This window comes from Schistocerca cancellata, chromosome 7 (genome assembly GCF_023864275.1).
Source record: "Schistocerca cancellata isolate TAMUIC-IGC-003103 chromosome 7, iqSchCanc2.1, whole genome shotgun sequence".
In the NCBI taxonomy this organism is placed as follows: Eukaryota; Metazoa; Arthropoda; class Insecta; order Orthoptera; family Acrididae; genus Schistocerca; species Schistocerca cancellata.
This window is the reverse complement of record NC_064632.1, coordinates 493180793-493204344: the sequence shown is the minus strand read 5'-3', so window position 1 is coordinate 493204344 and position 23552 is coordinate 493180793. Positions and strand designations below refer to the sequence as shown.

The following is a 23552-nucleotide window of genomic DNA, read 5'->3' as shown; positions in this document are numbered from 1 at the left end:
ACAAACTCGGATTGTGTCAAGGATGGGGGGATGTCGGCCATGCACTTTCAAAGAATGCATCCCGATATTTGTTTGGAGCCATTTAGTGAAACCACTCTAGTCCAGTGGGCTGACTACATAGGGAAAGCCACAGATATAAGTGCATATGATTATGGCCCAGCGCCTCTGATCGATCACTGCGGAAACGGCGAAACTGACTCGCTGTTCGCATGCTTTTGATACCGTTCCTCACCAGCGACTATTAATCAAATTGCGTCTCAGTTGTGTGACTGGATTCGTGATTTCCTCTCAGGTCCCAGTTCGTAGTAATAGACGGTAAATCATTGAGTAGAACAGAAGTGATATCTAGCGTTCCGCAAGGTAGTGTCATAGGCCCTCTGCTGTTCCTGATTTATATAAATGTTCTAGGTGATAATCTGAGGGCTTAGACTGTTTGCAGATGAAACTGTAATTTTCCGTCTAGTAAAACTGTCAGACAATGAATTCCAATTGAAAAATGAATCAGAGAGAATTTATGTACGGTGCAAAAAGTGGCAATTGGCACTAAACAAAGAAAAGTGCGAGGTCATCCACATGGGTACTAAAAGAAATCCGATAAATTTTGGGTATACGATAAATCGCACAAATCTAAGTACTGTCAATTCGACTAAATACCTAAGAATTACAATTACTAGCAACTTAAATTGGAAAGGCCACATAGATAATATTGCGGGGAAGGAGAAACGAAGACTGGGCTTTGTTGGCAGAACACTTAGAAGATGGGACAAACCCACTAAAGAGACAGCCTACATTACACTTGTCCGTTCTCTGATGGAATATTGCTGCGCGGTGCGGGATCCTTACCAGGTAGGACTAACGGAAGAACTCGGAAAAGTGCAAAGAAGGGCGGCTCGTTTCGTGTTATCGCTTAATAGGGGTGAGAGTGTCACTGTTATGACACGCGAGTTGGGGTGGCAGTCACTGAAACAGAGGCGGTTTTATTTGCGACGAGATCTGTTTACGAAACCTCTATCACCAACTTTCTCTTCCGAATGCTAAAATATTTTGTTGACACTCACTTACGTAGGGAGAAATGATCATCATAATAAAATAAGATAAATCAGAGCTCGAACGGAAAGATTTAGGTGTTCCTTTTTCCCACGAGCCATTCGAGAGCGGAATGGTAGGGGAGTAGTATAATAATGGTTCGTTGAACCCTCTGCCAGGCACTTAAGTGTGAATTTAAGAGTAACCATGTAGATGTAGATGTAGATGCTACTGTAGAAAGTGGTTGAAGGGCGGTAAAACCACCAGTGGTCGACGAGGTGGAGACCAGAGGCTCGCTCGCTCTGGATAGAGGCCATGTGCGGCAGAGCTGACGATAGATTGTAATGCTGGTGCAGGGACAAGTATTTCGGAGCTCACCGTTCTGCACCTATGCTCATGGTGCTCCGCGGCACACTACCTTGATATCCTCCCATGTTGACTAACGAAAAGCCCGAATACGACTGCAGTGACCACGAGTATTCAACACGGGATTATGGTTCAATGGAACAGATAAGTCGCCATCCAGGCTTCTCGAAACATGCACGACATCATGGATGCTTGCCGGTGGGGGACATTAACCTCGGTTTACATTGGTGCAGTCGTAGTAATCGAAGGCGCCATGACAGCTGTGGGCTACGTGAACATTATTGTGCAAAAGTTGCACCAATTCACACCTGCTGTATTCCCTGACAGTGATGGCATCATCCAGCAAGGTACTGACCGAGTCTCAAGACCAAAATCGTGATTCATGTTGATGTCTTGGCTGCCAAATTTACCCCTTATGAACTCGATGAAACACATCTGAAACGACGTCGGGTGCCAGCTCTGAAGCCACAAACCAGTGATTTATTGGAATTGTGTGTCCTGTGCATTGACACCTGGTGCCACATATTTCACCAAACCTATCAAGGACATGTCGAACCCATGCCACGCAAAATCGGTCTTGCACTGCGTTCCTAAAGTGGAACAACGCGTTACTAAGCAGTTGGTAATTGTGTTTTGGATCAGCCAGCATATAATATTTATATTTGTCAAGTTCTTTATTGAATTAATTCATTACTGTGGTCGCATGTCGTCTGATGTCCTTAATTGTGCAGCACTGCTGATTAAGATTTTCTTTATGTAACTGGTGAATGAAGTTGTGGCCCACTATATTCATATATTATGAAATTCCACTATCAAGTGTTCGTGTAACCGACGTGAAAAAATTAATGAGTATACTTGGTTACCCGTAATTGACAACTCTGAGCCTTCATTACCTGCAACATCATCCGATCGTAAATAAACCATTTCGTAACGATACTAAGCAAAATAGATGATTCAGTCTATTACTTCCCAAACGACCAGGTAAAATGGATTAAGAGAAGAGAATTAATGTGTCATTACGATTTCGGAGGAAGAATTAACACCTACGGTAACGAATTATTACAGTTAAAAATCAATATTTATACTGTGGTTCTAATTCCATGTTAATCTGTAGGTAATCCTACAGTTGGATAACTAGTCAGAGGAAGACAAAGGCGCACCACCTCCAAAATGACCACACCTTCTCTTTTCTCAGATGGTTGCTTGTACCATACGTCCCCAGTTAGTTGTTATATGTGTGGTGTCACCGCCAGGCATCACATTTGCTAGGTTGTAGCTTTCAAATCGACCGCGGTCCGTCAGTACACATCAGATCCGCGAGTCGCCACTGTCGACGCTAGCAGACCGAGCACCGCCTCTCGGCTGGTCTTACGAGACAAGCTAGTGCACTGGCCAGTTCTACAGCTTTAATACGAATGGTTCACTTGTCATAGCTTCAGAGATCCCATATGCAGAGACGCTAATTAGCATAGTCTTCAGCTAAGTCAGTAGCTACGATCTTTCCAGGCGCCACATACAGTTTATACATTTACGATTGATCTATATGTGTGAAGCAATCAGAATTGTAAAGACGTATTCGCAGTTCAGTCTATTACTGCACTTGTAAATACTGTTGAACAAAGTCAAGATCGATGTTCACCGCTGATGCTGAATTATTGCTAAGTATTTAATGGTATTCCTGTCTACTAACTTTCTAATCACCTAAGATGTTACAGATACATCGCGTCAAGTATAGTTCATTGATCCTCACGTCAGCCTCACGATCCTCACGATCACTGCTCGTGATCAGACTTAAGAGTCAAATTGCGTGACTTAGCCGGGTCACCCTTTTTCCATGAAGCCCATAGTTCCGCCTCATACATAACAATATGCATTTCAACATCTGCTTTCCCCTAGAGTTGCATTCTCCTCTACAGCTCTATCAAGTACTGTGGAGGATATTCCCTGGGGTATTAATACATGTCCTATCATTCTGTCCCTTCTTGTCAATGTTTTCCGCACGTTTCCTTCTTTGGCGATTCTGTGAAAGATCTCCTGATTGCTTACATTACCCGTCCACCAAATTCCCGGCATTCCTCTGTAGCATCACAACTCAAACACTTCCATTGTCTTCCGTTCTGGTTTTCCCACTGTGCTTCATTTGTCGCCATACAATACTGTGTTCCAAACGTGCATTCTCAGTAATTTCCTCTTGAAACTGAGGTTTATGCTTAATACCAGTAGACTTCTCTTTGCCTGTGCTAGTCTGCTTTTTACATCCACATAGCTTCGGCCGCCAATCGTTATTTTGCTTCCAAGACAACAGAATCCCTTAAATTTCTTTATTTCGTGATCATTAGTTTTGATGTTAAGTTTATCGCTCTTCTCATTTCTGCTACTTCTCATTACTTCTCTCTTTTTCCCATTTACTCTCATTCAATATTCAGTACTCGGTAGACTGTTCGCTCCACTCAGTATATTCTGTAATTCTTCTGCACTTTCATTGTGGATGGCAATCTCATCAGCGAATCTTATCAGTGATACCTTTTCACTGCTCTTGAATCCTTATTTTTATTTCCGTTATTATTTCTTCGATGTGAAGATTCAACAGTCGGGACGAAAGACTGCATCCCCATCTTACACCAAAACGAGCACTTCGTTCTTTTAGTCTAGTCTTATTGTTTCATGTTGGTTCTTTTTTATATTGCATATACCCCATGTTTCTTTCCTTCTGTATACTATTCTTGTCAGCAGCTTGGATGCATAAGCTGTTAATCTGATTGTGAGGTATTTCTGGCACTTATCTGCCCTTGCTCTCGTTGGAATTGTGTGGCTGATATTTTTCCGACATTCTGATAGTATGTTGTCAATGTCGTCGATCCTACACACCAAGTTGAACAGTCGTTCTGTTACAACTGTGCCAATGATTTTTGAAATTCCGGTGGAATATTATCTGTCCCTTCTGCATTCCTTCCACAAATCTTTAGAATTTTGACTTTAATTCTGGACCGTCCATGTCTTCCATATGGACTCCAATTTCTTCTCTATCACATAAGTCCTCCCCCTCATACAGGCATGAACTCATTCCACCTACCCGCCCTCTCCTCTGCCATTAACGGTCGTTATCCCACTGCACTCTTAATTTCACCGAAGTCTGTTTCGACTTTTCTGTATGTTGAGTCAGTCCTCCAAACGGTTCAAATGGTTGGTTCAAATGGCTCTGAGCACTATGCGACTTAACTTCTGAGGTCGCCTAGAACTTAGAACTAATTAAACCGAACTAACCTAAGGACATCACACACATCCATGCCCGAGGCAGGATTCGGACCTGCGACCGTAGTGGTTGCTCGGTTCCACACTGTAGCGCCTACAACCGCACGGCCACTGCGGCCGGTCAGTCCTCCAAACGATCATATTATTTTAGATGTTATTTTATCTTGCCTCCAGCCCAGCCGGCCGGAGTGGCCGAGCGGTTAAAGGCGCTACAGTCTGGAACCGCACGACCGCTACGGTCGCAGGTTCGAATCCTGCCTCGGGCATGGATGTGTGTGATGTCCTTAGGTTAGTTAGGTTTCAGTAGTTCTAAGTTCTAGGGGACTGATGACCACAGCAGTTGAGTCCCATAGTGCTCAGAGCCATTTGAACCATTTTTTTTTGCCTCCAGCCCTTTCGCCTTATTTGCCATGCGCTTCCAATTTGATTAATTCCTAAGTGATTTGTATTGCTGTATTCCTCTGTCCTCCTGAACCGCTTGTACCTCTATCTTTCGTCGACAAATTGATTTCTCCTGTTATCCAAGGTTTCTTTGAGATGTTTTTCTTCGTACCAATATTTGTCTGTCCAACATCATTAATTTTTTTGTAGAGCTGCCCACTCTTCTTCAACTAAACTGCCTACTCTGATATTCTTTGTAGCAGTCTCCATATCCTTAGCGAGCTTCAAACGTGTCTTATCATTACTCAGTACTTCAGTATCCCACTTCCTTCCGCACTGTTACTTCTGCACGATTCTCTTAAACTTCATTCTATACTTATCATCACCAAATTGTGATCTGGGTCTGTATCAGTGACTGGGTACGCCTTACCTTACAATCCGCTAGATGATTTAGAAACCTCTGTCCGACCATCACGTGAAACAGCTGAAATCTTCCAGTATCTCCAGGTCTTTTCCACGTACACTTCCTCTTGTGAGTCTTGAAACAGAGTATTTGCTGTTACCATCTGACATGCAGTGAAGAGCCAAAGGAACGGGAGCACCTGCCTAATATCGTGTACGGCCATTGCGAGCACGAAGAAATGCCGCAACACGACGTGGCACGGACTCGACGACTGATGTCTGAAGGAGTGCTGAAGGGAACTGACACCATCAATTCTGCAGGGCTGTCCATAAATCCGTAGGGCCTGGAGATTTCTTCCGAACAGCACCTTGCAAGGTATCCCAGATATGCTCAGTAATGTTCACGTCTGGGTAGTTTGGCGGACAGCGGAAGTGTTTGAACTCAGAAGAGTGATCTTGGACCCACTCTGTAGAAACTCTGGACGTGTGGGTGGTCGCATTGTCCTGCTGGAATTGTCCAAGTCCGTCGGAGTCCACAGTGGACATAAATGGATGCAGGTGATTAGACAGGATGCTTACGTACCTCTCACCTGTAAGAGCCGTATCCAGAAGTATCTGGGATCCCATATCTCTTCAAATGCACACGCTCCACACCAGAGGCTCCACCAGCTTCAGCATTCCCTGGATGACATGCAGGGTCCATGGACTCATGAGGTTGTCTCCATAACCGGAGACCTCTGTCCGATCGATACAATTTGAAACGATACTCGTCCGAGCAGGCAACATGTTTCCAGTCATCAACAGTCCAATGTCCGTGTCGACGGGTCCAGGTGAGACGTAAAACTTCGTGTCGTGCAGTCATCAAAAAACGGCTCTGAGCACTATGGGACTTAACATCTATGGTCATCAGTCCCCTAGAACTTAGAACTACTTAAACCTAACTAACCTAAGGACAGCACACAACACCCAGCCATCACGAGGCAGAGAAAATCCCTGACCCCGCCGGGAATCGAACCCGGGAACCCGGGCGTTGGAAGCGAGAACGCTACCGCACGACCACGAGATGCGGGCGTGCAGTCATTAAGGGCACAAGAATGGGCCTTCGGATCCGAAAACCCATATGGATGAGGTTTTGTTGAATGGTTCGCACCCTGACACTTGTGAATGGGCCAGCACTGAAATCTGCAACGATTTGAGTAAGGGTTACACTTCTGTCACGCTGAACGATTCTCTTCAGTTGCCGTTGGTCCCGTTGTTGCAGGACCTTTTCCGGCCCTAGCGATGTCAGAGATTTGATGTTTTACCGGATTCCTGATATTTACGGTACACTCGTGAAATTGTCGTGCGGGTAAAATTCCCACTTCATCGCTTCCTCGGAGGTGGTGTGTCCCATCACTCGTTCGCCGAGTATGACACCACGTTCAAACTCACTTCAGTCTTGATAACTTGCCAATGTAGTAGCGGTAACCTATCTAGCAACTGCGCCAGGCACTTGTTGTTTAATATAGACGTTGCCGGCCGCAGCGCCATGGGCCGGCAGGAGTCGCCGTGCGGTTCTAGGCGCTATAGTCTGGAACCGAGCGACCGCTACGGTCGCAGGTTCGAATTCTGCCTCGGGCATCGATGTGTGTGATGTCCTTAGGTTAGTTGGGTTTAATTAGTTCTAAGTTCTAGGCGACTGATGACCTCAGAAGTTAAGTCGCATAGTGCTGAGAGCCATTTGAACCATTTTTGAGCAGCGCCATGTTCTGCCTGTTTACATATCTCTGTATTTGAATACGCATGCCTATACCAGTTTCTTTGGCGCTTCAGTGTACACTGATGAATTCAATTAGCATTTCTGGTCTTTCAGTCCTACTGCGGGGGTCTTATCCTGAATATTTTGTCAATAGAGAGCCCTTGTTAACCTGTTTTCAGTTCCCAGCTACACGTTAAGTACCTTTAATGCAGTGATTTTAACTGCCTCCCACATTTTTTTTAACTTTGATCATTGCTGACTCTCCTGCATTTTAGTTTCCCATCCAAAGGGCAAGAGAGTACCCTGGACCTGTATCAGCTCCTCCGCCTACTTTGACAAAGACGTTGCCACAAGGAGAGTGACGTCGTAAGGAGACCACACCCTGCCTATCTAACCCATGTTAAGTTAGGCAAGTATTTGACCCATTTCTGAAAAAAACTATTTGATGCAGGTCCTTAATATTTTTACTGTATGTTACATGATGAAGGTAGAGTCAACTGTACTAAAATGTACTTTAACCATTTTAGAGATTTTAAGAAATACTTTTTTAAATTTATTAACTAAAAATATTAACTTTTTTCTACAGAAAATATTTTTTTGTGATCTTCCTATTAGATGCATTAGATGCAGACCTGTCTGCATCGGCCAGCCTCATTTTACCGCAATGTTGCAGACCAGTGATCATATTTTCACCAGGATTAATTTCCAGCTTTTTCAGTACCCAACACTTTCCAATATTACCACAGTTGAATATAATAACAGCATCATGAACTCCTAGTTTCATTGTTTGCAATCCTGCAAATGCAGTTATAGGAAGGCGGTTCTAAATTATGCTGTTGAAAGATTCAGTTGGGTTCTGTGTCTGCCCATACAGACGTTTCCTTAGAAGGTCAGGATGAGCCAAGTCTCTGAAAATAGGTTTAATTGCTTTAATAACAGCAGCAGGAAGAGAATGCTGGTGAGAATAAGATTTTCCAGTTGCCTGAGCCCTATTGTATTTGCACCATGAATTTTCTCCTGAGGGGCACAATCCATGACATGGCTTACCATCAGTAGAAGACGTATGGAAGAATATGGCCCAAACATCTCTCTTCGTCGTTTCTAGATTTTATTTATTTTTCGTAATTGCTTGCCCATAGTATAACTGCAAGTTTTCTATTTCAGTTTTAGTTAACCGACTCTGACCGATCAACAATTTTCCATCTTCTTATTTTTTTCGTCTCATATCTACAGCTAGTTTTCTCAGCCTTGTTCCCAAACGTTTTTGAACATGGCTTACACATTATATTTTGCTAATAATGACATCTCCATATGGCTTAGAGTTCACCACATTGTTGTATGCCTTACTGTCACCATCGCCCAAATATTTGGCGCACCGTACGTCTCTTGTTTCTACGGAGCGATGAAATATTTGTTGTACTCCATGAACTTCCATACCACCACTTGTTCCTCTAAAACTAGCCACACAGTTGTGTTCATTATGTTCATTGACTTTACAACATTTGCAACATTTAGACATTATCTCCACATCTAACACTTTACCGGTGTCTACACTCGTGGCAGTCACTACTCCATTCAGAGAAGTATGTCCTCTTTTCTGCCTACTTACATCACGTGCAACTGCAATATCCGAACATCCATCATTTTCTTTCACTGCTTCTCTAGCAGCCAGTTTCATGCTTTCTTCACTGACCTCACATTTAGTGTAAATTAAATCCAAAGCAATTGCTAGGCCTTTTCTCCCACTGGCACTCTCACAAATTTTCACAGTCTGTGACTCACCACACTGTCTACATTGTACAAATTTAGAAATTACATCTGATAATATTCTTAAATTTATAATATGTTAATGCACCTCTTGTCACTTACAGTAAATTAGTTGTAACTCTCTTGAAATGGTGAGGGCTTCTTTGATGATGCACTTGTTGAAAATTATAATTAGAAACATCGTTGCCATGGGACATGACCACTTGTACAGAAAGCTTTGTAAACTTCTTTCCTCAAAATTTTCGTTTCTTGAAAATGCCTTTACGTTCGTCATGTACAATAAACACAACAAAACACACGTAAACAAGCACTGCAAACGTAAGTATAACACCTACTCGCAATTACGGTTGAACAAAACTAACAGCGTGTATGAAAGCGTGTTGTTTACAAATAGCAGAAACAAAAGAATACCGACCGTTGCATTCCAAGGATAGCCGACACACTAGAGGGTAAAAAAAAATTCTAACGTGCAATATAGGGGATATAATGATCTAAAATATATGCAGAAAAGTGGGTGACAGAAAAGTGGGCGTGGCACATAAACACACGTGGAAGGAAAATGCTCTTTAAATGCTCGAAAAAAAAATTCTCATAAAAATCCTTTTCAGAGTACTTAAATAAAACCGTGATCTATCGAAATATGATGAAAACCGAAAATCGATTTTTTTCCACCTGAACGACGCTGTGGTCCCCTTAAGCCGGTAGCCTTCAGCCGTCACTGCTGATAATTTTCATTCGGAATTTAATGGCTTGGCTGATTAGTCGAAGACCGTGGACTATGGGTCCTCCACGCCTAGTGAATCATATGGGCGTTCAAATCCGTTTGAAGACAGATTTACATTGCACGTAAACATAGGAATATTGAAAGTTTTATTAACTGAAGGGTAAAGCTGTGATTTGGGAAACTGGCGATGACCGAGAACGAGGGTTGGGCGGAGCAGATCGCTTCCGAATTCTGTGCTAGGCGGATGTGTGTGACTAAGCGGAATTGAACGCAATGATGAGCCTGCCAGGTCCGCTCATTGCTTTGTATATGATGTCAAAACCAATGCCCGTTAAGTCCACTATTGCTTGTTTAGGCGAAATGAAGGCGCCGACCACAACATCTGCATCGCGTCAACGGCGATACAACGTTGACGTTGCTACGGTCCCATCAGGAAGCGTAAGTCCATACCAGTCAATAAATTCAGATACGACGTGACAGCTAGACTTACGATCCTATTCATCTCTTGTCGAGTAGAGTGCATCTCCTGTGAAAACTCCTGTATTTCAGTGTTAATTTATTTTGCAGCGATATCCCATTTCAGGAGCTAATTCATTTAAACATACAGGGTGATTCAAAAAGAATACAACAACTTTAAAAATGTGTATTTAATGAAAGAAACATAATATAACCTTCTGTTATACATCATTACAAAGAGTATGTAAAAAGGTTTTTTTCACTCAAAAACAAGTTCAGGGATGTTCAATATGGCCCCCTCCAGACACTCGAGCAATATCAACCCGATACTCCAACTCGTTCCACACTCTCTGTAGCATATCAGGCGTAACAGTTTGGATAGCTGCTGTTATTTCTCGTTTCAAATCATCAATGGTGACTGGGAGAGGTGGCCGAAACACCATATCCTTAACATACCCCCATAAGAAAAAATCGCAGGGGGTAAGATCAGGGCTTCTTGGAGGCCAGTGATGAAGTGCTCTGTCACGAGCTGCCTGGCGGCCGATCCATCGCCTCGGGTAGTTGACGTTCAGGTGGTTACGGACAGATAAGTGCCAATGTGGTTGCGCTCCATCCTGCTGAAATATGAATTGTTGTGCTTCTTGTTCGAGCTGAGGGAACAGCCAATTCTCTAACATCTCCAGATACTGTAGTCCAGTTACAGTAGCACCTTCGAAGAAAAAGGGACCAAAAACTTTATTGGCTGAAATGGCACAGAAAACGTTCACCTTAGGCGAGTCACGTTCATACTGAGTTGTTCCCGCGGATTCTCAGTGCCCCATATACAGACATTGTGACGGTTGACTTTCCCGTTAGTGTGGAAAGTTGCTTCATCACTAAACACAATCTTTGAAACGAAAGATTCATCTGTTTCCATTTGAGCAAGGATAAAATCACAGAAATCGATTCTCTTAATCTTATCAGCTGCAGATAGTGCTTGAACCAATTTCAGACGATAAGGTTTCATAACTAACCTTTTTCGTAGGACTCTCCATACAGTTGATTGTGGAATTTGCAGCTCTCTGCTAGCTCTGCGAGTCGATTTTCCTGGGCTGCGAACAAATGCTTGCTGGATGCGTGCTACATTTTCATCACTCGTTCTCGGACGTCCAGAACTTTTCCCTTTGCACAAACACCCATTCTCTGTAAACTGTTTATACCAACGTTTAATACACCACCTATCAGGAGGTTTAACACCATACTTCGTTCGAAATGCACGCTGAACAACTGTCGTCGATTCACTTCTGCCGTACTCAATAACACAAAAAGCTTTCTGTTGAGCGGTCGCCATCTTAGCATCAACTGACGCTGACGCCTAGTCAACAGCGCCTCAAGTGAACAAATGTTCAACTAAATGAAACTTTATAGCTCCCTTAATTCGCCGACAGATAGTGCTTAGCTCTGCTTTTTGTCGTTGCAGAGTTTTAAATTCCTAAAGTTGTGGTATTCTTTTCGAATCACCCTATATTTTCTAAGGTGCACTGCACCAGAGTACCACCCTTAAACCGTTTTTTAATAGAAGGAAAATCGCTGTATCCTGTTATAGTTAGTGAGTAATAATGTCTAACGCTGTTTCAATGGTGTCAGATGCGTGCTTGTGAATTTAGTGCTTGAGTGTAGGAATGTGTCTCTTTTCTGCACGCTGTTGCCAAGATGATGATATCTGGATTGTTAAATATAGTTGTATTTGATTCAAACCCGTAATTAAGTGGCTGTCTTCTTTCACTGCGCTCTAGTGCTTTTGTAGTGTTTTTGCAGTCTTTTATGAAACTTTTGAAGGATATGTATTTTACGTTTCACTGCGTTCATTTAGGTATTCTCCGTCTGCTTATCTGGGTGGTTACGTGCTTGCCTCCCATGCAATCGGGCCGGGTTAGATTCCCGGCCGGGTTGGAGATATTCTCGGCTCGTGGACTGGGTGTTGTGTTGTCCTCATCATCATTTCATTCTAATTATAGGCCGTAATTCGCCCAATGTGGCACCCACTGAATAAGACTTGCACTTGGCGGCCAAACCCGAATGGGACATCCCGGCCAACAATGCCATACGATCATTTCATTTTACTATTTAGGTATTGTCCGTATGCACAATCAGTTGGTTTGTCACGAACGCGTTAGGTCTGACAGCTGTTATTACGAGGGTCACTCCAAAAGAAATGCACACTACTCCTGTAAAAATACAGTTTTAATTCTGCTTGCGTGAAAGTCTTACAGTGTGTAGATACATCCTTCCCGTTTGTTTTCAAACTTAGTTCGACCTGTTCCCGTGAGGGGCGCCGTCACGGCATGTCTTCAAGATAGCATATACACTTGATGTTCGTCAGAAGCAACTTGCTGTCATAGAATTCCTGTACTGTGAAAACGAGACAGTGGGAAAGATTCACAAGAGGTTGAAAAAGGTGTATGGAGATGCTGCTGTCGATCGCAGTACAGTTAGTCGGTGGGCAAGCAGGTTACGTGATGAAAGCGGGCACGGCAATATTGAGGATTGTCCTCACAGCAGCAGGCCTCGTACTGCACACACTCCAGACAATATGCAGAGAGTTAACCAATTGGTGACTGCTGACAGACGCATCACAGTGAACGAATTGTCACGCAACTTTGGGATAGGGGAAGGAAGTCTTTGCAGAATACTGGAAGTGTTGGCGTTAAACAAGGTTTGTGCCAAGTGGATTCCCAGGATGTTGACAGTGACTCACAAAGAAACAAGAAAAACGGTATGCAGCAAACATTTGAAGCAGTACGCGAATGGTGGAGATGAATTTCTTGGAAGAATTGTGACAGGTGATGAAACATGGCTCCATCATTTTTCACCAGAGACGAAGAGGCAATCAATGGAGTGGCATCATGCAAATTCACCCGAGAAAAAAAAAATTCAAAACCACACCTTCTGCTAAAAAATTTATGGCTACGGTGTTTTTCGATTCCGAAGGACTCCTGCTTGTGGACATCATGCCAAGTGGAACCACGACAAGTTCTGATGCATATGTGACGACACTGAAAAAACTTCAAGCTCGACTGCGTCGTGTTCGACCACATCGGTAAAAGCAGGATGTTTTGCTGTTGCACGACAATGCACGGCCACATGTCAGTCAAAAAAAACATGGAAGCGATCACAAAACTCAGATGGGCAACACTGAGACACCCGCCTTACAGTCCTGACCTGGCTCCATGTGTCTATCATCTCTTTGGGAAACTGAAAGGCTCTCTTCGTGGAACAAGGTTTGAAGATGATGACTCCCTTGTGCACGCTGCCAAACAGTGGCTCCAACAGGTTGGTCCAGAATTTTACCGTGCGGGTATACAACCGCTGGTTCACGATGGCGTAAGGCAGTTGAGGGGGATAGAAATTATGTGGAGAAATGAAAATATTGTTCCTAACGGATGTATCTACACACTGTAAAACTTTCAAACACTTAGAATAAAAGATGAATTTAAAAAAAATAGTGTGCATTTCTTTTGGAGTGATCCTCGTAGTTATAAGCGGTGGCGTTAACTGTTGAGTATGTTCCTGCAGCGCACAACAAGCTGACTCTGACATGCCGGTAGCGAGGGCGGCTCATTAAAGCCGAAGTTCTCAGTGTTGAAAAGTAAAAAAACAGTCTGATGTCTGCTACAGGCACACAATCAACCTTTAGTCATTGAGATCATAAGAGATGTCGCATTAAAGTCTTTCACATGTAGATACACAAAATCCAGAGGCGAAAGGTACAGGGTGGGCTAATAAAACTGCATCTCAGTATAGGTAACCCAGCTTACAACATCCGATCCTCGAATGGACGATGTAAGACGAGTTGTTTGTCGTAGGGTGCATGAAATATAAACAGTGTAACAAAAGGGTGTGGTGCCGGCCGCGGTGGTCTAGCGGTTCAGGCGCTCAGTCCGGAACCGCGCGACTACTCCGGTCGCAGGTTCGAATCCTGCCTCGGGCATGGATGTGTGTGATGTCCTTAGGTTAGTTAAGTTTAAGTAGTTCTAAGTTCTAGGGGACTGATGACCACAGATGTTAAGTCCCATAGTGCTCAGAGCCATAATAAAAGGGTGTGGAAAAACTTTCAGGAAAAACTCCTCGCAGTAGAGGAATAAAATATGTTATGTGCACATGGGTCCGGAAGTGCTATATTTCCAAGTTAGAGCTTAGAGTCTATCATCCTTCAACACATTAATGGTGGAAAATACACAGGAGAGGAACGTACCAGCACATTATAAAACACTTACCTAAGTGAAATTACTAAAGTAAGTTGTAGTTAAATGTGGCTCTACGTCATCAGTGTTACCATTTTCAAATGTAACAACTCTTGGTGGCGAATCTCTGTCGCACGCCACGTTTAAGATGGTCATTGGCAGTAGAAATAAATTCTTTAAGGCGTTACTATTATTTTCACACCCATTTGAAGTCTATCTACAAAACAGTTGCGCCGTTTAGTTGTTCTGATCTCCGCTCTTGCGTCGGAGCTTGGCAAAATATGCAGCATCAGCGGAAAAGTCGAGGCGATTCGTCCTCGTTGAGGGAGGCTTGCAAAGCGTTTGGCAGCGCCCTGAGTTTGCATTTCATTTCACTTCATTTCCCCTGTACTCTTGTGTTATTGGGTCCGTGTGTGTGTGTGTGAACAGGATGCAGAGCCTAGCAGCATAGTGGCTTTTCGATCGCAGTAGATTAAAGGAAGTAATTTTGTTTACTGGGCCACGGACGCATATTCTTAAACTTTATACATGGTTCTGTCGTCCGGTAGCGCTGTATCATTAGTCACGTGACCGAGCTTTATAAAACGGAGCTTTCTCCTGCGGTACCTCAACTGTATTCAGAGCGTGGACACCCTTCGGGGCCGGCCGGAGTGGCCGAGCGGTTAAAGGCGCTACAGTCTGGAACCGCACAACCGCTACGGTCGCAAGTTCGAATCCTGCCTCGGGCATGGATGTGTGTGATGCCCTTAGGATAGTTCGGTTTAACTAGTTCTAAGTTCTAGGGGACTTATGACCACAGCAGTTGAGTCCCATAATGCTCAGAGCCATTTGAACCATTTTTTGAACACCCTTCGGGTATGTGCAACAACAGTCTGTCTGCATAGTCCAACAGGAAGATCACAAATATCAAATTCACTTAAAAGGACGTCACGAAACAGTTTCTTAAATACTAATTCTTGAGACTCCTAGGTCGAAAGGTGAGGAGCGATGATTATGAGGCAGAAAGGAGACTGAAGAAAATAAATATTCGAATGGACAGATATTTTGCTTAGGTTTGTGGATGACATAGCTGTTGTAGCTCCAGATAAAGGAAATGTGTAAAGAATTTTAGAAGTTATGGATATAGTATAGGGATAAGTACAAAACGGAAATTAACTCAAAAAGACATAAATAATCGTGCGCCACAAGGAACCAGAAGAAATAAACGTTAAAATTAGAGAAGAGAACATAAAATGAACAAGATCATACAAACATTTAGGAATCTTGATAGCGTAACTGAATACGAGGAAACAAAGAAGAAATACAGCTAACAATTAGAGAAGCAAAAGAAACGTTCATCGATGAATGGTAAATGTTTGTTCAAAGAACATAAATACTGAAGTGAGGGGAAAAATGGTTAAGAGCTGCATTTGGAACGCAGTACTGTGTGCTATGAGATACGGACAATAGACAAAAATGAAACCCTTGAAACATTGGAAATACGGTGCTACAAATGCATGTTAAAGATATAGTGGATAGATAAAAGCCCAAACCAGGGAGTCGTGCAAAGAAATTGTGAGGAAAAGTCAGCAGGGAGAACAATGGAGAGAACGAAAAACTAATGCATTGCTCATAACATACGACCACAGCCAGTTTCTTGTAAATAACAGAGAAGGAATATTACAAGGAGAAGTAGCCCGAGGGAGACGACGACTGGCATTTTTAAAAGGAGATATACTTAATGCTGTCTCTAATTATGTAGAAATGAAGAAATAGATCCCATTAGAGAGATGACGACAATCGCAATATGGAATTCTACTGCCTGAAGGATTGAGGATGACCAGGAAGAAGAAAAATTATGGAAATAGTTTTCTGACAAGTAGGTAAAATAAAATGGACTTAATCTACTGGTTAGATGTGAGAGGAAGGACCAAGTGAACATCGGTGACTTGCAGCATCGCAAACACTCAGTTGTTTCATAAGATTATGACTATAGCGTGACATTCGAAAATTTCGTAGAGGTCCGCATTCTATTATTAGATTATTTTATTTAGTATGAAAGCAAAAAAAAAGTTCCTGTAACTCTTTCCTTACACTACTTATTGAGATCAGAAAATTGCAGTCAGACACCCTGGAGAAAGAATTAGTCACCACAAGCAGAAAACTAGCTATTACTTTGTGAAGCTGCCGCTAGTCTTTATAACAGCCGCAATTTAGCGAGGAAGAGATGAGATAACGTTCGTCAATTATGGTGTATCCAGTTGAAGCCACTAATTAGCGGTTAGATCCCGCAGACCTACCAAACTCCCGTTTATGTTGATTACTAAGTTTTGCCGACTGTTCCAAATAGTTCCAATGATTTTTAGTTGGTTAAGAACTGGTGATTTGACTGGTAAGTTGACATGCGATAAGGTGCCTCAGTGTCTGTCCCAACGAACTTACGCGTGCAGGCCTGTGAACGCTTCTCATCATCTAGCTGCGGAGTCCGCCCCCGGTAGTTGAGTGGTCAGCGTGACGGACTGTCAATCCGAAGGGCCCGGGTTCGATTCCCGGCTGCGTCGGAGATTTTCTCCGATCAGGGACTGGGTGTTGTGTTGTCCTAATCATCATCATTTCATCCCCATCGACTCGCAAGTCGCCGAAGTGGCGTCAAATCAAAAGACTTGACATTCGATCACTGAGAATGCTACACTAAACATTCTGCTCAATGTTCACGGTAACCTGAATGATTTGGTCCAAGTGATGATACAAGAAGTCCTAAAGGCAAAAAAATGAGAGAACACTTACACAGAGCTATCTCCGTCTTGAATTACACCCTTCAAACAATGGGTAATAAACGTCCCATTTGGCCGTAAGTACAGCTGATACCTTGTATTATTAGAACAGAGTCAAAATTCCGACCCGTAGTACCACGTTGTTCGCTTCCAGAGAGTTACTGTCAAGTTTCTGTTTGTATGGCCAATTGAAAACATGCAGCTTAGTGTCACACGGTTGAGCGGTGCCGTTTCGCGATGTGCCCGACACCAAATGTCCACTGCAGCCCCTGTCGCAACATTCGCTTGGAAATCTGTTGCGATGGATCTATATTCACTGAAAAGCCATTCCTATTGGTTTGAGACCGCCTGCCTTTGACGAAAGGTGACGTTTGACTACGATCCCTTGCCGGTTGCAATGTTCTGAAGACCACCGTTTTTACGTTTGTTACATAGCTTTGAGTCGAACATTATTTTCTGAAGACGCACGAAAAAAAAAATGGATCAAATGGCTCTAAGTACTATGGGACTTAACATTTGAGGTCATCAGTCCTCTAGACTTAGAACTACCTAAACCTAACTAACCTAAGGACATCACATACATCCATGCCTGAGGCAGGATTCGAATCTGCGACAGTAGCAGCAGCGCGGTTCCGGGCTGAAGCGCCTAGAACCGCTCGGCTTCAACGGCCGGCTCGCACAGACAAATAAACAAATCGTCCGCTATGGTGCAAGAAAGGGACCAGGCGACTTTAAAGGTGGTGACTATAGTTTTGTACAGGCAACTTGTAAAGTGGTGACTATAGTTTTGTACAGGCAACTTGTATCGCTGGATGTAAAGAATGCTGAGTCGTTACCCTACAAAACGAAATAAAACAATAAATTATTCACGATAATGATGTAGGCCGAAACAATTAAAATTTGTACCCGTACCTGGATTCGAACCCAGATTTCCTTCTTACTCGGCAGATGCACTAGTCGCTATGTCACACTGGCACAGTGGCTATGAGACCTGCATGACTTATCCTAGTATGTCTCCCTCCTCCATACAAAATCCAACTCACATCTCAACCCATGCTATTCCCCTTCTCGAGTTACATCAGTATTACATTAAGTGTATTCACAATTGCGGATATGGGTTACCATCAGCTGTGTAATGGAATGACGACAATGGAAATTCTTGCCGGACCGGAATTCGGATCCGGATTGCCAGCTTACCGGTGATTTCATATGTCAACATTTAATTCTTGGTTCATTTTATTAAAGAATGGAAACTTTCTTTATTAAACTTGGGTCATTCGTAGAGATGTCACCTTCTTTGTTGCTTACAACTGTGTAAGGACACGGAAGTATGATTTGCACTGTCAGTTCAAATTTTAATCAGTCTGTGATATACATTTTGTTCTCAGCATGGACTAGATCACTCATAGCCACGGCTTGTCAATTGCTATATATGACTTATATATACTTGGAATGTGGTAGTCAAGGAAGGCAGGATTCGTTTACGATTGTGGACGGGGCCGTAATCAGTTACTGTTGGCTCCCTTTTGCAATTACACACGTTTATTTTGAAACGGCAATTTCAGACTCAGCAATAAATAAGGATGTCACACGTTATTAATGAAGGAATAAACAACTGTGTAATTAATAGTGTATTCAGTGCGTTACAATGTACCAGATGAGCATAAAATACAGGTAATGCAAATAATGTTTCAAAAACAAGCCAATTTGATCCCAAGTAGAATTTTAATGCAAGTAACCACAGTCACGGCTGGAGGCCTTTAACGCCAAGAACGGCAGTTATAAAAAAATTTGACAAACATACTGTAAATTAGCAGTGCAATTGCTAGGTTAATTTAAAAAGAGAGGCAACTGATCACAAAATGGGTGAGACAAAATGATGGTAAACTTGGTGGCACAACCATTTACACCTGCTGTAACGCCAAGAATGGCAGTTATACTAAAAATCAAGAAAAAAAGGTACAGAAAAGCAGCAGATACAACAGCAGAGGTTAATTTAAAAGGACAAGCAACTGATCACCAAACAGGTGAGACAAAATGATGGTAAACTTGGTAGCACAATCATTTAAACCTGCTGTAACGCCAAGAATGGCAATCACATAAAAAATTTAGAAACATACAATAAAACAGCAAATACAATAATAAAACACAAGGGCCAGCACAGACGGTGCACCAGGAATCAACCTCTGAGTAGTTACGACAAAAAACACTTTCATGAGGGATGAGATAGGCAGCCAAGAGTTGCATTCACTTCACAAGACGGGTACGCATACTAGTGGCAGTCTAACGAATGACTAATGATAATCTTGCTGAGGCTACCTGACGTCTAATAAACCAAATGCAATGATGTAAAAGTACGCCATAGCTGGAACTGGTGATCTGGACTCCACCTGCAGAATACTGTGCTTAGAGCGCCCGGAACGAGAAAGGAATCACTACCACCAGAGTAGAAGTATCTCCAAGCAACCTACAGTCAAGAAAGCTGTCAAAACTACACGCCTCACTGGACAGCAGCGTCAAGGCGAGGAAACGTACACTGTTGTTACATATACTAACCCTCAGGGGAGGTAACTGGGGCGTTAGCAGCCACGAGGCAGGAAAAATACCGCTGGCTGAATTTAACAAACAGTAACAAACTGAACGCAATAAATAGTATTTAGAAGTCCCAGAAAGCTAATCAGATCCGCCTTCCCCAAGCACTCCACTCACTGCTCTTATCTTAGCAACACTACGAGCAGCAACACGTACCCAAGTCACTGGAGAATCGCAAGATCTCACAATGGTGGGGGTTTCTCTACTTGAATCCAAATGAACTCAACTTAAAACTTGCAGGATCCGGTTTACGACGAGGTCGTGCACCCTCATGACCACAGGCCTCCGATCCAGCAGTCCATGGGCGCCGCCAGTGGTCCCGGTGTGTTCACGCACTGTGCAGACCTGGCTCCTCCTGAGTTCCCAACTGAACTGCATACTTGACACGACCCGGAAGAACCACGACGTCGCTCCAAAGATAGGGGCACAGTTACTGCACATCGAAGACCGCCGCTGCTGCCACTAGCGGACAAGCAACGCTTGCGAAACCAAGTAGCGCCAGTCAACACGAGAAGACGACAAACAACCGCAACAGTGTTAACCAAACGATACAGTCTGGCCTCCAACAGAGGACAGAAACCTGCAAACAGCACCAACGCGAGCCCCAGCACAGATATGAGGCCGTCAAATGAAAATGACGCATAGGTGAGTGACGGTAAGTAAAGTGTTTATTATTTGGAAAGTAATTGTTTATGCATTTAACCCACTGTGAAACGACGGTCAGTACCTTCATGGAAAAAAGTTTGCGACTGCTTATGCAACCATGATTGTACCCAGGTGTGGAGTTCTATGTTCGAAGATAATCGACAGCCACGAATGTATTTCCTCGGGGCTCCAAAAATATTGAAGTTGCATGGGGAGAGATCGCGACTGTGTGGTGGATGTGGTACAGTTTACCTGTAAAACTTCTGCAGCTGAGTCGGACAACAGGCACGCCAGCTTCGGGAAAGTCATGATGGCCTTTTTCTTTGACAGCAAGGGCCTGTTGAATACTTTTTCCCGGAACACGGCGCCACACTGTAAGTACAGCGGTACGAGTGCATTTCGCAAAAATTGAAGGGTGCCATCAAGTCCAAACTCACAAGAATGCTGACGGACAGCATCATTCTCTTACAGGCTAATGATCGCCCACATGCTGCCCACTTTGTTTCGACCACTCTGTAAAAGTTTTGCTGTTAAGCCCTGACACATCTCGCATACAGTCTCGATATCTCTCCATACGGTTTCCGTATCTTTGGAGCCCTGAAAGAAGATATTCGTGGCCGTTGCTTCACTTCGGAGGAAGAGATGCACGCCTGGGTACAATCACGGTTCCACAGGCCACAAATAAAATTTTTCCTTTAAGGCAGTGACGGTCTTATTTCACTGTGAAATAACTGTGTTAATATTTACGGCGATTAATTTTGCAATAATAAACAGTTTACTTACTTTTTCCCATGTGACTCATTTCCATTTGATTGCTCCTTATGTTAATGTATAGTCTATTAATTAAACTCACGATCGGAAGATATCAATAACTTGTAAATTGAAGGGGATCATTGCCGTCAGCAGCAACGGGAAATTACGCGGAATCAGCTGCGACGAGCGGCAATATGTATCGGAGCGAGATTCGAACACGGGATCTCCTGCTTACTAACAGGTGCGTTAACCACTGTGCCTAGTAAGCCGGAGATCCCGGGTTCGAATCCCACTCCCGTACACATTTTCAGTCGTCACCGCTGATTCCGCGTAATGTCTCGCTGCAGTTGACAACTGTGATCCCTTTCAATTTACACATAATTGAGCCGTGTGCGGCTCGCGTTGGTGCCGTTGATAGGTTGGCATCGTGTAATAGGGATAGTGGCGTCTCGTTTTCATCTTCTGTTTACTGGCGCCCCTACATTTGCTAGAATTGTCTGTCCGCAAGTGGCAGAAGCAGCGTTTATCGATATCTAGTACCCGTACTATCTTTGGAAGGATGTGAAGTGTTTTCCGGGTCGGGTGGTCGGTAGTTCGGTTGGGACGGAACAGCAGAGAGGTCCGGCAGCGCGTGGACGTGTCGGGACTGCTGGCAGCATGCAGGCATTGCCGGATCGAGGGGCTGTAGTTGCGAGGGCCACAGCCTCATTGACCACTGGACCCAGCACGTTCAGTTCAGTGAACATTAATCCAGTAGTGAAACCCCCATTTTGATGATCATGCCATTTGTTCCTGCATTGCTGCTCGAGGGTCGCTGTGAGACGAACAGCAGCAAGTGGAGCGTGTCGAGATGGCGGAATCTATTAGCCGTCTCCTACTGCCTCTTATTAGTTTTTGAATTTTGTGTTTGTTGAAGTGCAACCAGCAGTATTTTAGTGCCTAGTGGCCGCTAACGCCCGAGTTACCTGCCCTGGAGATTAGCGTATGTTTGCAACAGTGTGTTTTCCTCGTCTTGCCGATGGTGTCAACCATGACATGTAGTTCAACAGCCTCCTTGATTGCGGTGTGGATTGTGGTTTCTTTTGTCTACCTTGGTTATAATGATTCCTTCTGCCTTTCGATGTTTTAAACACCGTATTCTGAAGACATAGCGCTGCCTGTCACTCCGCCCTCGCTTGAATTTTTCCATCGTTGTACTGGTTATCACTGAAGTGTTGGCAGAAGAGCTAACACCTTGTAGCTAGAGGAGGCCGAAATGCATGCGTGGAAGCTCACGCAGATTGGCGTGAGGGCTGGAACAGGACAATGTAATTTAATGTAGCAAATAAAGTACGTTGCTGCTGGAATACTTAAATTTAATCCATAACTGGTGTACATCGCTCTTGACTGTACAGGTTTTAATATCTCAATATAAACTGGTAATGGCGCCTTGCTAGGTCGTAGCAAATGACGTAGCTGAAGGCTATGCTAACTATCGTCTCGGCAAATGAGAGCGTAATTTGTCAGTGAACCATCGCTAGCAAAGTCGGCTGTACAACTGGGGCGAGTGCTAGGACGTCTCGCTAGACCTGCCGTGTGGCGGCGCTCGGTCTGCAATCACTGACAGTGGCGACACGCGGGTCCGTCGTATACTGGCGGACTACCACCTAGCAAGTGTGGTGTCTGGCGGTGACACCACAATCACACATTAGATGGATTTGGAAAGAGGATTGATCGGCGTTTAAACTGTCCCTAGTTTGAGTTTCCATCCTGTTAGTTGAGCATAACTCTTCGCTATCTGTCTCACCACTTACGCAACTGTAGGGACTTTTCTCAGTTCGGTCCTTGGAGAACTGTCTGTGGATCACGCCCCTTTTTTTTATTTGGTCTGATTGTGTCAATTGTTCAAAAATAATATTTTGTTTAAATTATTCCTATTGCTTGTGGCCTTCAGCCGACAAATAATTTGAATTCTTCTTAATAAGGCCTGCAGCCGTCAGTGTAGCTTGTGTTTCAGTCAAATTTTTAAGTGATTGATTTCAAAAAATTATTTCCTTAAATAAAGTGTATGTGTTTACCAACGGTAACTGATTATACCCCATGCACACCTTTTCCTACTTTCCCCAAGTCCCACGTCTCAATAATGTTTCATAGCTGCAGATTCTGTTAGGTGTCTGTTCCTACAGACATGTCCGAAAGAACAGACTCTATGCATTCACATACTAGATGTCAATAAATTTATTAGCATTTACTCAACATGTAATGGAAGAACCCTCTTTAACGGCGCCTGATGCATTACAGTTTGTTGTATCTTACTCAAGTACCCACTCAAATCCAGAATTTTCTATTTGTTGGGAAATCTTCTCTGTCAGCTTCTCTCCTTTCCCGATTACGCTTGGCGTCTGTATACTAACGTACTTTTGTCCCCGTAATTTGGCTGTATGAATTATAATGCACATAAAATAAATCTTTGCTATTAGTCACGTACCGGCGTA

General features: G+C 43.5%; 1 protein-coding gene across 1 annotated transcript in view; it reads right to left on the bottom strand.

The window, feature by feature from the left end:
- LOC126092840 (carboxylesterase 5A-like) overlaps window positions 1–23552 on the bottom strand; it is a 159355-nt gene that overhangs the window by 27434 nt on the left and 108369 nt on the right. The gene's annotated exons all lie outside the window — the stretch shown is intronic.